We start from the raw sequence: 14,053 nt of genomic DNA on the forward strand, positions 1-14,053 counted from the left end.
ATTCTTCCGGACTCTACCACAGGGAAGCTTTTTGCATTAGTCGGCTTTATAAGTACACCATAACATCCTTTTAATAGTACAAAATACATGAGCGTAAGAAAGGTGTCCTGGCTGCTGTCTTTAGTGTGGCATTTGCTGCATGATAATGAACTGCTGCACCTAGTCTATGCATCAGTAGATAGTTCACACATTTTAAAAAGACCTCTTGCTGCAGAAATACATATGCCCCGCCTATCAGGTGTGTCATTTGGCATAAACTGATTGTCTCATGACATCTTTTCCATGATGAAGTTGCAGGTGCATAAAATGTAAATTTCAAAATCATCTCGTGCCCATGCTGGAATGTGCAAAACCACAATGCTGTAAGGGAGGCAGGCCATGTATGTGCTGTGCTCTATCAAGAAAAATAAATGGTCCTTGAAACAGGACCCTGTGATATCATCTATTTCTGTCCTTCATCTTCTCAAGAAAAAATAGAACTAAACAGCCCAAGAGAAAAGCCTGTGTTGAAGGCCCTGCTCACATTTTATCATCAGTATACTTTGGTAAGTTAAGGCTATTTATCATGTGTAAAGACTACTTCTATTAGTGAGCATAGGGCTGTCTGGCTGCCCACTCCAGTGGATTTTCCACTAGTTGGGGACCTAGTAAAGTTTTTTAGACCACTCACTACCTGAGTAAAGCGTGTTTCTAAGCACTCCCAATGTTGGTTAATAAGAGGCTGAGGGCCCGATTACGAGTGTGGCGGTCTGATCATCACATTCTGAGCTTGACGGGCAGCAACCCCAGCCTACCACCATCTCTGCTGGGATCTTTGATCCCGACAGGCTGACAGTGGCTGAGGTCTGAATTAGCACTGCCCTGCTGATTGCGACCTGGTTCTCCACCAGCCTTTTCATGGCAGTTTTACTGTCACAAAAAGTCTGTCGGAGAACAGTTGCCGAAAGCCAAAGGGGGGCCCCTGAAATGCCCATGCACTTGGCATGGGCAGGACAGGGGTCTCCCTGCCCACCACCCTCGTAATGCTAACTTTCTGCTGTGCAGACAATGAGCATTGCGAGGGTGCTAGTGCGCCCTGCGGGTGGCAGCATTGTTGCCGGCTCGATTACAAGCCGATGACACTGCTGCTGCCACTTTCCGGTGAGGTTGACGGGCCAAAACCTTGGTTTCCGCCCAGCGGGAAAGTTGTAATGGGCCTGGCAGAAAGGTAGCCAGTATGGCGGCAGCCTCCCCGACTGACCCATCTGCCAAACTCATAATCGGGCCCTAAATGCTGGTGGAGATTTTGAGGTCGCTTCTTTCGGCCATCTGGCAGTAGGTGGTTACTGGACAATATCCATAGTCAATACCGTCATTTAACTTTGGTGTTCCAGGTCCTAAGACACTATGGCGGTCATTGTGACCGCGGCGGGCGGCGGTCGCCGCCCGCCATGCGGTCACCGCCGAATGACCGCCCCGCGGTCAAAAGACGGCGGCGGCCATTCCAACTTTCCCGCTGGGCCGGCGGGCGCCCGCCAAAAGAGCGCCCGCCGGCCCAGCGGGAAAGCCCCTGCAACAATGAAGCCGGCTCCGAATGGAGCCGGCGGAGTTGCAGGGGTGCGACGGGTGCAGTGGCACCCGTCGCGATTTTCACTGTCTGCTAAGCAGACAGTGAAAATCTTTGTGGGGCCCTGTTAGGGGGCCCCACGACACCCATTCCCGCCATCCTGGTTCTGGTGGTGAAAACCACCAGAAACAGGCTGGCGGGAAGGGGGTCGGAATCCCCATGGCGGCGCTGCTTGCAGCGCCGCCATGGAGGATTCCCTGAACCAGGGGAAAACCCCCTTTTCTGACCGCGGCTTTACCGCCACGGTCAGAATAGCCCAGGAAGCACAGCCAGCCTGTTGGCGGTGCTTCCGCTGCCCTCCGCCCTGGCGGTCAGAGACCGCCAGGGTTGGAATGAGGGCCTATGGGTCTGATTACAAGTTCAGCAGATGGTTTTGCCCGTCCGCCGAACAACCGATAGGGAGGTTGCCGCCATAGTGGCTGCCTCTCCGCCAGGCCTATTACGAGTTTCCCACCAGGTCAGCCCCGCCGTAGTGGGAAACACCCTGCAGCATTGTCTCCAGCTCATAATCCAGCCGGCAGCAGTGCTGTAGGATGCAGGGTGCACCAGCACCCTTGCAATGTTCACTGTCTGCAAAGCAAAGCAGACAGTGAATATTGCAGCAGTGCTGGCCAGTGGGTACCCTGCACTGCCCATGCCAAGTGCATAGGCAGTGCATGGACCCCCCTTGGGCCTCCTGCACTCATTGTCCGCCAGCCTTTTCGTGGCATTGTACCGCCATGAAATCGCTGGCAGAGAACAAAGTCGTAATCCCTAGGGCAGCTCGGCTTGCACGCTGCCCTGGCAGATTAAGACTGCCACAACCGCCAGACCGCCGGGGACAACTAATCCTGGTGGTGCTGGCGGTCTGACCACGGCACGACCGATGGGGTCATAATGGGGTCATAATGTGGTGTTCGGACCGCCACATTGATGACGGTCCAAACGCCACGTTGAGTCTGGCGGTCAAGAGACCACCAGACTCGTAATGACTAACTATGTCATTCCACACGAATAACTAGTTTATCCCCATTATACACTTGACACTTCAAGTGTTGTGATAACAAGAACTGAAGGCTTTGCTTACCTTCAATTTTACTTTTTTTTAATGTTCTATTGTTTATAGTTCTAGATTTTAGTTCTATAATCATGTTAACTAAATATATTGCTGTCCTTAAATTTCAGTATTATTTGTCTTTGTCCAGTAAGACTATGTTTATGATTTTATCAAGCTAAGGGTGTCACATTTATTAGCTTAGCCCATTAGCAGCGTAAGCCACGCCTCTTGTAGAAGGGTCTTATTTAAGTTCCCTAACCACGTCTCTTTTAAAAAACCCTTGCCATTTTGTACCCACATAAAGGACTAACTAGGACCCAAGAAACTATTTCATTCCAAATGAATAACCAAGTTATCGCCAATCTAAACTTCACTCTTCAAGGGTTATGATAGCAAGAAGTAAAGGCTTTGCCTTACTGTTAGGAAATGTTATGTTATGTTCAGCATTCGAAGTGCATAAAAAAAGTATGGGAACTGAAATGCTGTATGCAGTGAGGGCGGGGTCAGTGAGTGTGGTTGCGGAGTCGAAGGTGTGGCTAAAAAAGAAAATATTCTGTTAGTTCTATTGTCTTTTACCATCAGGTGGCTAAACATATAACAACATGCAGATTAAATGAAAAATAAACAAAAAAAAGGTTATTCATTGGGAAATTCAGTACAGTACATTATGAAACCTTTCTTTAATTCACTGCAGAGGTCTGTGTGTAACCATAAAGCCACAGAACAAAATCTTGGTTGGTGCAGTGGAGAGTAGAGACTTGTGTATTTTTAGTGCTACGAGGTCATGGCCTGTGACAGAAAGCACTGTGGATATGTAAGTCAGTATTTTAAGCTTGCAATACACACTGTGTAAGATAGACTGCTACAAAATGCACAAAAAGGTTTAAGATAAAATGGTGCTTCCAAAATGTAAATTTTAGCGATACCCAGACTGTATGTAATGCATTTGTTTACATTACTGTCCCTCCAACACCTCCAGGGGTAGTAAGTGCTATATATGATACAATTACAACTAAAAGCACACACTTCACAGCTCAATTGTTAACACGTTCCACTACCACTCAAAAAGAATACATCTTTATCATCACAAGCGTCGAGTGATTTTATCAATTAAAGCCAGTACTGGCTCCTAAACATCCTTTACATTTGTAGATTACACCTTATACTTGCAGATTAACTCGCAGCGCACATTTGCATTTCTTTCAGGCAAGCAGACACCCCGGCAGGAAGGTATGTTTAGCTGTCATGCTAGCTTCAGCTTCACAGCACAGCAGACGTACTGAATTACACTTCAACTGAAGCATTTAAGATATTGGAATTAACCGTCCCAGGATGGTTGTCTTTTTAGGAAAAGTAGAGGAATGAGTTTTCATAAATCAAAAAAGTGCCCCTCTGATCCCTCCCACTTTGACCTCTGGTTATGTTATGTTATGCTATGTTATATTACAGTACGGTATGGTATATTACGTTACGTTATGTAAATCATTTGTAAAGCGAACTGCAACCAGAAAAAGTATCCTGGTGCTAAATAACATACTCAGCTGAACTCATCTCACATGGCTAAAGGGTCTAGAGACAGGTCTTCAAATCTTTCCAAAATCACAGGAAATCTGTGGTGGATCCAAGGGAGGCAGGCAGATGTTTCCAAAGACAAGCAGCTTGGACTGAAAAGGAGCTTCCACCAACGATTGCACGATTGAACTTTGGTATGATCAATAGATTAGCTTCAGCAGACCGCAGCGGAGGAGCAGGATTATAGCATCGGAATTTATCTTGAAGATAAGGGCCAACCTGATAGGTGGCCTTATGCACCAATCAAAGTGATATGAAAACAATAGTTTTAGGCACAGGGAGCCATCGCAGTTTACAAAGGGCGGCAGAAGCTGAGGCATGATGCAGAAGGGCTGGAGACAAGTGAGCTGCACGGTCTGACTCCTATATAAACGTTGAGCAGGTAATCAGGTGCCCCTAAGAACAAAGAATTTTTGCAATCCACCCTGTTCAAAATTGTTTCCTGGACTATTTATAGCTGTAGATGTTATGTTAGTAAAAGCAAAACAAGCATTTGTAATGCAATAGGTCTCGCATTTGCGAGAGTTAGAGCTATTGGCGCTGTAAATGCATAATTGAACTTTTCTTGCCACATAAATTGGTCAACCCTGCCTTATAATTTGGTCCTTTTCTACCACATAATTCCAGTGCCGTGCATATAACTAAAGCACCTTCTTCCTCTATCTGCAGCAAAAAATTAAAATGTTGCAGTTTAGCATCCTAATTTAAATCTGCCATGCTAATTACAATAGAATACCACTTTCACCACCCCACCATCAGAGTCGATGGCTTGCCGACCTATATAAAGTCTAGCAAAATAAAGCAGTTTTTTAAATCCGTCATAAGGGGTTTGGCATATTAAAACATCACATGACACAAGTACAGATGGCTACTAAGAGACATTCATTGACATGTTCTGCCTGAACTAATTGCAGAAGTTAGATATTATACCCACTCAGAACAACAAGGAGGGAGTAGTCAAGAGGAAAATAAATGGCGAGATTACATATAACCCAGTGTTTACCATGAACAGTAGAGGGCAGAGCAACAAGGAGGGAGTAGGCAAGAGGAAAACAAATGGTGCCAGGGTGAAGGCAGAAGAAATGGTGACCTGCTATCGAGAGAGGTCACAGATAGAAGCATCTTTGCCTCACGCAAGGTTAGAATCCTGCTCCTTGCTACCCCAGTTTAAGGCATCAGTGGACATTAGCTGATTTTAGGCTTAGGTAGTCTAGTGCTGCCCTGGAGCAGGCACTTCCAGCTGTATGTGAGGGAGGAAGTGAGTATGAGTTTCTAGTTACACAGCACCACATGTGTAGGTTTTGGGCCTGGGCAACTTATTCTTAAATAGAACCCCAACTGTTGCTAAAATAGGATCTGAGCATTTCTAGCTTTTATGACCGATATAAATACATTGGGCCTGATTACAACTTTGGAGGAAGATGTTAATCTGTCCCAAATGTGACGGATATACCACCAGCCGTATTTCGAGTCCATTATATCCTGGGGAACTCTTAATACGGCTGGTGGTATATCTGTCACATTTGGGATGGATTAACACCTCCTCCAAAGTTGTAATCAGGCCCATTATGTTGACAACAACGGGAATATGGGAAATAGAAATATATGAAACTTGGGAACCAAATGGCACACTTCTCTGAAGCATGTTGTTCATGTTTGGACACTTACACTAATAGAGATATTTATAATATATATTTTAACAGTTTGCTATAATAAAAATATTTTTTCGTCAGTTTTCCTGTTTATATGGCCTAAATGGCATGATAACAATTTGGCATACTATTAAACAAATTAACTTGATTTGGAAAACCCGTAAAACATCTAATTTTAAGCACACCAAGGGCCATATTTACAAGAAAGTGGTGCATCACTAGTGATGCGCCACTTTTCTTGAGGCCCCCTTGTGTCCCCTAACACCACCATGGTAGTGTCGTATTTACAATGAGGCGCACCATGGCAGGTTAGGGGCAATAACGTCAGTGTTAAGAGGCTCATTGAATTCAATGGGAGCCTCATTCTAATGCCTGCTTTAAGCAGATGTTAAAAATGACTCTAGAAATAGAGCAATGGAATCTTGCAGATTCCATTGCACCATATTTAGTGACCCTCTAATGAGTGGACGCCCCATTTGTATACATCATACAGATATTATGCATGGTGTGGCGTAAAGGGTTTACAAGGTGGTGCAAACCTAGTGCCACCTTGTAAATATGGTAGTTACCCGTTAGCGTCACATTTGCAGCAAACATTTTGCCACACACTTGGTGCTAAAGGACGTAAGGGCCTTGTAAAACTGGCCCAAAGTCAACAATCAGGATGAGGCCTTGAATGTCACTTTGGGGGCCAGCTTCACATTGTGCTCAAAACAGGATTGTGCTTAGTGCTCAAAACGCTAGTTTGATTTGCAATTTGTGCAAGAGTTCCTCAGCCGCAAAGCAAGGAGGGAACACCACTAATATGCATTTTAGGAAGCTGGATCTGTATATAATATATCAAAATGAGATATAGTATGCACAGAGTCCGGGGGTTCCCCAAGAGGCTTGACAGAGGCAATAATAGATAATACTAATGCTCTATTTGTGGTAGTGTGGTCGAGCAGTTAGGCTTATCAGAGGGTATTGTTAAGCATTTGTTGTACACACACATAAGTGAAAACACACACTCAATGACTTAACTCCAGGCCAATAGGTTTTTATGTAGAAAAATATTCTTTTGTTTACTTATTTTTAGAACCACAAGATTCAATTACCACGTAAGTACATTAAATGAAAGGTACTTTGCATAGTAATAATTGAGCTTTGAATAGATTCAATATTGTACGCAGTTTTCATTAAAATGGCAAAAAGCTATTTTAAAAAGTGGACACTACAATTTTCAACAGTTCCTGGGGGAGGTAAGTACAGTACAGATTCAGAGGCAAGTACTACACCTATGGGTTCAATCTCCTGGGTATAGGTAGTCCACCGTTGGGGGTTCAAGGAAACCCCAAACACCCAGCTCCAGCAACACATCGCTGGTCAGGTGCACAGGTCAAACAGGAGCCAAAATAACATGGGCGTCTATAGATATAGGGGGTACTCCGGTTCCAGTCTGCTGGCAGGTAAGTACCCGCGTTCTCGGAGGGCAGACCAGTGGGGTTTGGAGGAGTACTGGAGGGGCCCAAAGTAGGCACAAAAACCACACCCTCAGTGGCACCGGGCGGCCGGGTGCAGTGTGCCAACAGGGCGTCGGGTTCTCAATAGAACTCTATGGAGGGACATGAGGGTCACTTAGGCGCTGCAGGCAGGGCACAGGGGGACCTCTCGGGAAAGCCACCGACTGGGCAAGGGTGAGGGCCGCCTGCTGGTCATTGCTGCACCGGTGGTTGGTTTCTCACAGGCCTGGTGGCTGCGGGTGCAGTGCTTCTTCCAGGCATCGGATATCTTCATCCTGGGCAGTCGTGGTCAGGGGGTCATCAGGATTCCCTCTGCAGGCGTCATTTTGGGGGTGCAGGGAGGCCAGCCCAGGGTGACACGTCATCAGAGTCGCCTGGGGGTCCTCTCTGGACATGGGCCGGGGGCGTCGGGTGCAGAGTGTTGGGGACTCACGCTTCTGGAGTGAGGTGGGATTCCTTTTAAAGATGGTTTCTTCTTTCTTGGTTGGACAGGTCCGCTGTCCAGGGGAGTTCTTGATCCTTCTTAGGTGCAGGGCAGTCCTCTGATTTGGCAGAGGTCGCTGGGCCTGCAGAATGTGTTGCTGTGGTGCAGGTTCTCTGAAGTAGGAGACAGGCCGGTAGGGCTGGGGCCAAAGCAGTTGCCTTCTTCCTTCTTCTCTGTGGGTTTTTTCAGGTCAGCAGTCCTTCTTCTTTGTAGGTCGTCAGGAATCTGAAGTCCTGGGTTCAGGGTTGCCCCTAAATACTGAATTTAGGGGTGTGTTAGGGTCACAGGGAAGTAGCCGATGGCTACTGTCCTTGAGGGTGGCTAGACCCTCCTTCTGCTCCCTCCCTTTGGGGAGGGGAGCACATCCCTATCCCTATTGGGCTAAATCCTCCCAAACAAGATGGAGGATTTTCCAAGGAGTGGGTCACTTCAGCTCTGGTCACCTTAGGGGTGGACCTGGCTGAAAGGGTGACTCCTCCCTATTTTTCTCATTATTTCCCTAGACTTGCCGCCAAAAGTGGGAGCTGCGTCGGGGGGGGCGGGCATCTCCACTAGCTGGTGTGCCCTGGGGCATTGTAACACCTGGCTTGAGCCTTTGAGGCTCACCACCAGGTGTTACAGTTCCTGCAGGGGGAGGTGTGAAGCACCTCCACCCAGGACAGGCTTTGTTTCAGACCACACAGTGCACAAACGCACTCACCCCATGTGGTCAGAAACTTGCCTGGAAGTGACAGGCTGGCACCGACCGGTCAGTCACACACCAACAGTAGGGCTAGCATACAGGGGGCACCTCTAAGATGCCCTCTGTGTGCATTGCTCAATCAATCCCACACTGGCATCAGTGTGGGTTTATTATTGCTGAGAAGTTTGATACCAAACTTCCAAGTATTCAGTGTAGCCATTATGGTGCTGTGGAGTTCTTAATGACAAACTCCCAGGCCATATACTCAGTATGGCTACCCTGCACTTACAATGTCTCAGAATTGACTTTGACACTGTAGAGGCATATTGCTCATGCAACTATGCCCTCACCTGTGGTATAGTGCACCCTGCCTTAGGGCGGTAAGGCCTGCTAGAGGGGTGACTTACTTTGCCACAGGCAGTGGTTTGTGGGTATGGCACTCTGAGGAGAGTGCCATGTCGACTTTGTCTTTTCTCCTCACCAGCACACAAGCTGCAAAGCAGTGTGCATGCACTGAGTGAGGGGTCCCTGAGGGTGGCATAATACATGCTGCAGCCCTTAGGGACCTTCCCTGGTCACAGGGCCCTTGGTACTAGGGATACCTTTTAAAAGGGACTTAACCGTGTGCCAGAGCTGTGCATATTGTGGAAACAAAGGTACAGTTTTAGGGAAAGAACACTGGTGCTGAGGTCTGGTTAGCAGGGACCCAGCACACTTCCTATCAAAGATGGCATCAACACTAGGCAAAAGGTGTGGGGTGACCATGCCAACAGTGGCATTTTCCTACACACATGCAGCCAAAGGTGAAAAATATGAAAAATGTGCTTGTAATTGCAACTGCTTGTTTGTAAACCCGGCCCTACAGCATATGTGGGGAAGCATGTGACCCGGCTGTTATGCGGACTAAGGGCAAAAACTACCAAAAAGAGCACAGCTGTTTTAAATACACAATTATCATTGTTATTAAGAACAGATCACAATGCTTGTGCAAATTTAGGAACAAAGATATTTGTAACAAAGGGTTGCTGATAAATTCTTCCTGAGAAGTGCCATTTTGCGGAATTAAAAGTACTTCCAAAGTCTCAAACTACTTTATTTTTGCATATAAGTAACCCCTAGAATCTGCCCTATGTGCCCCAATGGCTGGGTACAGTGTAAATATAAGCAGTGATTTGTTATATAAACCCTGGTTAGGGAAAACAGTCAAATTTGTTTTTCCCCATTGTAGTCAATGGGCTCAATAGGTTAACACTGGGAGACTTTATTTTAAAATAATAAAGTCTTATTTCTGACCGAGAGGAGCTAAGTTTATCACATTTGGGGCCAGATGTAGGTAGCTTGCAAATTGCGAGTCGCAATTTGGTATGCAGAAAGGTGTCTCAGACACCTTCTGCAACTCGCAATGGGGTTGCAAAGACCCACCTCATTAATATTAATGAGGTGGGTCGCAGTTTGCCACCCCATTGCGAGTATGGGCACTCACGGGGATGGTGGCCTGCTGGAGACAGCAGACCACCATGTCCGTGACTGCTTTTTAATAAAGCAGTTTTTTTTTCTATCTGCAGCCCGTTTTCCTTAAAGGAAAACGAGCTGCACTTAGGAAAAAACCCGAAACCTTTTGTTTCGGTATTTTTCAGAGCAGGCAGTGGTCCACAGGACCACTGCCTGCTCTGAAAAATGATTTTTGTTTCCATTCACAAAGGGGAAGGGGTCCCATGGGGACCCCTTCCCATTTGCGACTGGGTTACCATCCACTTCAAGTGGATGGTAACTGCGATTTCATTTGCGACCGCTTTTGCGGTCGCAAATGAAATTGCATAGCATTGCGATTCGCAAATAGGAAGGGAACACCCCTTCCTATTTGCGAGTCGGAAATGCATTGCTCGCAAAATGCATTTCTGCATAGCAGAGAGGCTTTTGCGCCTCGCAAACGGTGTTTTTCGCCGTTTGCGAGGCGCAAACCCTTTGCTACATCTGGCCCTTGATATCAAGTAAATTTTGTCATAAATTCAACAACTTTCCAAGGTTGAATTTGTTATAACTAACACAGAGAAAGAGTTTTAGAACTCTTTCTGAAAATTACCAAATTCAGCCTCATAGGGCCTTTTCCTGATTCATCAGTCTCTGTCAGTCTGAGCCAAGCTACCTTAATAAGGTGTGAGGTGGCCTGGGCTGAGCCAAATGAAGCATCTGGTGGAATGAGAACTGCTGCAGCAGATGGCGGAGCAGAATGGGGGAAGAGTAGCCAAACTGCTCTTCAAAGGAAGGAAAGCCACTTGGGAGAGAAACTGGACCTCCTCTATTTCCTGCTTCCCCAGAAAGATGGGAGCCCCAATGATTAGATTAGTAGAAGGACTGAAAGGAGTGTGTTAAGGAGACGTAGCCACACCAGAGGGTGGGCTCAGCCACATCTAAGCTCCAAGGAGACATTTTCTCCATGTCGGATTTTTAGAGAATGTTGCTTTCTGGGATTGATTTTTGCCGCACTTCACAGAAAGTGTTCACCCCAGAGGGTGGTGACCTGCACCTCATTGGACAGATGCACCCCCTGCTTCCCTAGGAGCAAGGATAAGTATGGCAGGGCTACCCCACAATTCTGATCCCTGCTAGAAGAAGATACTGAAGAAGAAAGACTGCCCTGTTGGACCCCTGTCCTGCACCTGAAGAACTGCACTCGCAAGGACTGTACCAGCTACATACTTTGGGCTTCACCAAGAAAAGAACTTTGCCTTGCTTCTGCAACTCCAGGAATGGACTCCCTGGAAGCTACAGGTACAAAGGAGCTGACTAGAGTCCCTTGCATTAAGTCCTACAAGAAGAGACCAGCTGGCCATCTTCCACTGGCCATTTGAGGATTCTGACCAGGTACATTCTGGGAATTATAGTCCCAACTCCGAGCTTCTGGATCCTTGGATCAAGTGTATGGAAACTTCATGGACCCAGAATAGACTTCTGGAAGAAGATCCAGAATTTTTAAGACGTTTGGAGCAACTTTGAAAAAAAGCTCCATAAGTGGACCAGCCTGATGTCAAGAGTGAAGCCGGCTACCTTCAACTGCGACACAGCCTGAATTTCAGGTTAGTCCTGCTGAAAGCTCTGGATCTCCAGACTTACAGGTTTTGACCGGGAGCTCATGGAAAGGCAATCCGGTGACTTCGTATTGAAATCGGCTTGCTGATGAGGACTGCATGACGTCGAGGAAGAAAAGCTCCAGAAATGTTTGTAAGTGTGAAGGTAAAACTTTGACTGAGGCCTCCCGCTCAGCGTATGCAAGCAGGGGTCCATCGTGGTTGGCCTCTACTTTTGACTTTGTCCCAGTCAAGTGTGGCTAGATGTCCCCAATTAGCGTTTTTAGGCACTAGAAAGCATTCTTTTCATTTAATTTGAAAAAAAAACCATATCTCTGCTTTCCTACATTGGATTTTTGTCATTTTGGTACCATTTCAAAGATTAACATATTTCTTATTTTTATAAATTGGTGTTGGATTTTTACTGTGTGTTGTGTTTTGCTTATTTACTGTTTTGTTGTTATTAAATAGTTTACACACCTGTCTCCTAAATTAAGCCTAACTGCTCGTGAACCAAGCTACCAAGGGTTGAGCAAGGAATCATTTACTGAGACCTTGGCTATACCTAGTGGGGGTTTGTGGCCTATTGCTAAGTGTAAGTACCTACCGGCGCTTACCAATAAGCCACTTCCGAACACCCCCAAATTGGACTGCATTCCAAAATCAAGTCAGAAAGTCATTCCCTGCTGTCTGGCACCTCTTTGAAGACTAAAAGCTTGGCGCCACTGCTGCCAAACCCCCAGTAGTGAATACTGAGGAGAAACTATCCTTGGCACTGACAAAGATATCAATCACTGCTCTGAGGCCTCTACTGCCCGAAGAAGCACCTGCCGTGTGAGCTGTGCTTTGTGGCTGCAACTGTTCACAATGAGCACCAATCGGATTCTAGCTTTGAGGCTGTTCTACCAGGACAGACTACTGCTGAGCGAGTAACATGGCCTCTAGCACAAAAGGCTGACCTAGAGGTGTAGACCATGTTCTGCAAGAGGAAGCATGTGTTGTCTAAGTGATTTGTTTTGCTCGAACATAAACTACGGAAATGAGCTGTGAGCTACTTCAAGTCTACCTGAATATGCTCAATCTCCTTAAGGTTAGGCACATTCTGGCTGCCTGATTGTGAACTCTTTGAAGTACCGTGATGAATCTTCGGGGGAGGTGGTTGTAGACAACAATGTAATAGCCATGAGTGTCACTAAGAGGGTTCTAGTTAGTTCAATTCTGTGTATTATCTGATACAGCTGGAGAATTTTCCAGAGGAGAAACACATGCAAGTTAGTTCCCTTGTCTTCTGCATTGAGTTGGCCAAGGAAAGGAAATATGTAATATGCAAATCTACCACCCACTCTTATCAAAATGATTTGAAACACATAACTATTCATCCATAAATGTATGACCTCAACTTATGTTGGTGATAACAGATAAATTGGTCTCTTTGTCCGTGGATATCTTGCCTTGAGACATTTTCTCAAAAGTATCTTGGGTTGAGCTGATTGCTTAATTAATATTGGTGATATCTGGCAGTATCATGTGAATCGTGAGCTATTAATATTTTACATATGAACTTCATGGTAATGCTCAGTATTAGCAAATGCAACCCGTAGACTCTCATGCGTAAAACACATAATAGATAATCAAAATCCATCTTCCCTTTTGACATATTCAAATAGAACTACCTAAGTGCATGAACAATGATATTACATAAGGATTACCTCCACCCTACTGCAGGACCCCATTACTTGAAATATATGTAAGATGCAGAGCAGTCAGTATTCCTACAGCTACCATACAGCATAATATTTATAAATATATGATGGTTTTACACCCCCATTGTCAGCCTAGTTTCACTGGGATCAAAGGCACATGCCAGGTTCATGAAGATTATGGGGGCTCAGGATGTTTTAGCATCAAAACTGGAGAAGACCCCAGGCTAAACACCATGCAATGTTTTTATGAGTGACTGTATAGCGACTTTATATTAAAATAAAATGCAGAGAGATATTTGTTCATATGTGCAGTTACATCATATTTTTTGATACATCGCAAATTTTCCCAATGTATGGATTATCACGTGAAGTCCAACTCATAAAATGATCTACAGCCCAAAAAAAGAACCAAATGACAGACCAGCTGGCATTACACAAAGGCATACTACTTGTATGAATGGCACTCACAGTCAAAGGATTTGCACATTCAAAATCAAGGTGGTCCCAGAATGGGTGGTTGTTTCCCACATTCAAATGAGGACACGCCTGGTGCATGCCCAGTATAGAGGTCAGAGTGCTCCAGTACCTAAAGAAGGGACCACTCATAAGGTAGTTTACATTCAACTCCCTGAACCAGGTGGTCTTAGCAGAGAGCATAGTCAATCTTCCTCAAACAAGGTGGTTAAATGCTGATCATTGCACATTTGGCAACAGTGAAGTCCGAAAACATAGTTACATATGTATAAAG

General features: G+C 45.7%; 1 protein-coding gene across 4 annotated transcripts in view; it reads left to right on the plus strand.

Annotated features, from left to right (window-relative positions):
• The window catches only part of KCNJ15 (potassium inwardly rectifying channel subfamily J member 15), a 151,541-nt gene that overhangs the window by 83,399 nt on the left and 54,089 nt on the right, over positions 1 to 14,053 (plus strand). The gene's annotated exons all lie outside the window — the stretch shown is intronic.

Source organism: Pleurodeles waltl, chromosome 8, assembly GCF_031143425.1.
Source record: "Pleurodeles waltl isolate 20211129_DDA chromosome 8, aPleWal1.hap1.20221129, whole genome shotgun sequence".
Classification (NCBI taxonomy): domain Eukaryota; kingdom Metazoa; phylum Chordata; class Amphibia; order Caudata; family Salamandridae; genus Pleurodeles; species Pleurodeles waltl.